Below are 3,754 nucleotides of genomic sequence, written 5' to 3' on the forward strand. Positions count from 1 at the left end.
CTAATTTCAAACCATTATGCTAATACAGCTAACTAAACACTGGATGACAGGGGTGGGGTAAGTTGTAACACACTTTGGCATCCACTTACATACAACTGAGATCTTTCATGTTGTATATATGAAGCCATTTGGAAGCTCAAAGCCAAAGGAAGTGTGGGTAAAATGTGCCCTATGCAGTTTTTGGATCCACCAAGCCTGCACTCTAGGGTTAAAAACATTGATTTGTCACCATTGTGACTGACTGAAAAAAAATCATAAATAGACACAACTTTCACACACCAATTTACACAGTTTTTTGTTAGATTTACATGTTCTTTACCTCGGTACACTGTAGTTGAGTGTTCAGTAAGCATAAATACAGTTAAGGAAGTTTGTTTTAGTAGTCTAATTTACACACACACACACACACACACACACAGACACACACTCCTGCATCAAACAGAAAGTGGATTTGAGCAGTGGTCAGTCACAGAAAGTGGGACATTATTTTGTATTGTTCTTTAAGATTGTTTCAATAAACCTGTTTTTGAAGCAAACATCCTAGGGTGGCTGCTGTTTTTGCTTATTTTGTCTAACTGTTACAGCTCACCCCAGAATGTGTTACTACATACCCCGGCAGTGGGGTAGACTGTGACAAAGGCACTCCATGTATTTGACATCTACTTGTAAGGGCTGTGATATTCTTGCAGAGGTCTGAATTGGTTCCTTTTGTAGTAAACAAAATTGGGTGCTTTGTATAAAAGTTTGAACACTCTAGCTCAAAAATTCAGCGAGTTACAGATTTGAAACGAAAAGTGTTAATAATAATAGGCCTAATAAAAATAAGAATGTCACAGGCCTACATTAATTGGAACTGTCAAATATCTTAATATTGCCAACAAATTATGTTTTTGACAAGATCTCTGGCTATCGTCAATACAAGATCATCGTCTTTCGACGCAACCCAACCCAGCAAGGGGAGGTTATTGCAGGGCCTTTCGCAGTGCGTGTCCTGCGTGCCCATCCGCTAACGTTATGCCACTGGGCAGACACGTTGCCTGTTACATCATTTGGGCTGCCTGGTTGAGCGCAGTGGCACTGAGAAGTCTCAGGTTACGCATGTAACCATGGTTCATTGAGAATAGGGAACGAGACGCTGCATCCTCTAAAGGGTGCTAGGGGAACGCATTCGGCGTGACCGGTGTCTGAAGCATGAATGAAAAAACGACAATGAACTTGACATTGGCAGGCGGCAGCCTATGACGTAAACAATAAAGCGACTGCGAGGATAAAAGAGCACCTGCGGAATACGTCATCCACTTCTTTGTCTTAAGGAGACGCAGGCAGGAATGCCCGAAGGATGGCAATGGGACGCAGCGTCTCGTTCCCTATTCTCAGGGAACCATGGTTACATACGTAACCTGAGACATTCCCTTTCGAAAGGGAACTCCACGCTGCGTCCTTTAGAGGGCGCTAGGGGAACTGTATACCAACACCGCCATGCTGAGGGATGAGTGCCCAAATAACTGGATTCCCTAAGTCAAAGACTCAAGGAACATCATGCCTGCCGCAGCGAAATCGCTTTGGCCAGAATCCGAGCTACAAGCCTCTACAGGCAGGCTAAAAGCTCGCCAATCGTCATAGACTAGCTCACCCACCAAAGTAAGGAACTCTAAGAGTGGAGGTCTCAGCATAACGACTCTCTAAAGTGAGAGGAGACCTAACTACACTCCATGCCAGAGGCAGCTAGTGAGGCTCAAAAAGAGCCTACATACTCAATTACTGCCAAAGACGGAGTTCTGAAGAGTGGAGGCTTCAGCAGAATGACTCTCTTAAATGAGAGGAAGCCTAACAACACTCAATACTAGTTTAGGAGCTCTTAAGAGTGGAGGTCTCAGCATAACGACTCTCAAAACGAGAGGAGACCTAACTACACTCAACGCTAGACAAAATGAGTGAGGCTCAAAGAAGGAGAGCCTACGTAACATAAGTACTGCTGAAGCGGAGCTCTGGAGAGCAGAGGCTACAGCAGAATGACTCTCTTAAATGAGAGGAAGCCTAACAACACTCAACCCTGGTAGGGGAACTCTTAAGAGTGGAGGTCTCAGCATAACGACTCCCTAAAGCAAGAGGAGACCTAGCTACACTCAACGCCAGAGGCAGTTAGTGAGGCTCAAAAAGAAAGAGCCTACAAACTCATATTACTGCCAAAGATGGAGCTTTGAAGAGTGGAGGCCTCAGCAGGATGACTCTCTTAAACGAGAGGAAGCCTAACAACACTCAGCCCTAGTAGAGAAGCTCCTAAGAATGGAGGTCTCAGCATGACAACTGTCTAGAACGAGAGGAGACCTGACTACACTCAGCGCTAGAGACAGTTAGCGAGGCTCACAAAAGAACCTACATACTAATAGTACTGCCTAACAACATTCAATCCTGGTAGGGGAACTCTTAAGAGTGGAGGTCTCAGCATAATGACTCTCTAAAGCGAGAGTAGACCTAGCTACACTCAACGCCAGAGGCAGTTAGCGAGGCTCAAAAAGAAAGAGCCTACAAACTCATATTACTGCCAAAGACGGAGTTCTGAAGAGTGGAATCTTCAGCAGTATGACTCTCTTAAATGAGAAGAAGCCTAACAACACTCAGCCCTAGTTGAGGAGCTCTTAAGAGTGGAGGTCTCAGCATAACGATTCTCTAAAACGAGGGGAGACCTGACTACACTCAATGCTAGTGACAGTTAGCAAGGCTCACAATAGAGCCTAAAAGTACTGCCTAAGCAGAGATCTGAAGAGAGGAGACTTCTGCAGAATGACTCTCTTAAACGAGAGGAAGCCTAACAACACTCAATCCTGCTAGGCAAACTCTTAAGAGTGGAGGTCTCAGCATAATGACTCTCTAGAACGAGAGGAGACCTGACTACACTCAACACTGGAGACAGTTAGTGAGGCTCACGATAGAGCCTACATACTATATTACTGCCAAAGGTGGAGCTCTGAAAAGCGGAGGCTTCAGCAGAATAACTCTTAAATCAGAGGAAGCCTAACAACACTCAACCCTAATTGAGCAGCTCTTAAGAATGGAGGTCTCAGCATAATGACTCTCTAGAACGAGAGGAGACCTGACTACACTCAACACTGGAGACAGTTAGTGAGGTTCAGAAGAAAGAGCCTACACATTAATACTGCCTAAGCAGAGCTCTAGAAAGTGGAGGCTTCAGCAGAATGACTCTCTTAAATGAGTGGAAGCCTAACAACACTCAGTTCTAATTGAGAAGCTCTAAAAAGTAGCGGTCTCAGCATAACGACTCTCTAAAACGAGAGGAGACCTGACTACACTCAACACTAGAGACAGTTAGTGAGGCTCACGATAGAGCCTACATACTAATAGTACTGTCTAAGCGGAGCTCTAGGGAGCAGAGTACACTGCATAACAACTCAGAAAGCTAGAGTACTGAGCTAGGACTACTAACCATGCTCCTAACTGCCGAACAGAGCTCTAGGGAGCAAGCACTCAGCATAACCACCCTCTAAAGCGAGGGGAGTGCAATCATCCACCCTTATGGATCAGCGTACTCAGTACGAAGACCCTCAAGTGAGGGGAGTACTCGAAAGCTCGACCTGAAGAGCGACTTATCAAGGAGGCCCACAAGAGCCTAACAACCTATAACAGCCAGAGAGCTCTGTTGAGAGAACACTAGGAACTGTGATCTCAGCATAGCGACCCTCAAAGGGAGGGGAGCTACCAGGCTCAAGAACAGCTGATCAGGGAGGCTCACAGA

Source organism: Sinocyclocheilus rhinocerous, unplaced genomic scaffold, assembly GCF_001515625.1.
Source record: "Sinocyclocheilus rhinocerous isolate Xijiao unplaced genomic scaffold, SAMN03320098_v1.1 scaffold1447, whole genome shotgun sequence".
NCBI classification, from domain to species: Eukaryota; Metazoa; Chordata; class Actinopteri; order Cypriniformes; family Cyprinidae; genus Sinocyclocheilus; species Sinocyclocheilus rhinocerous.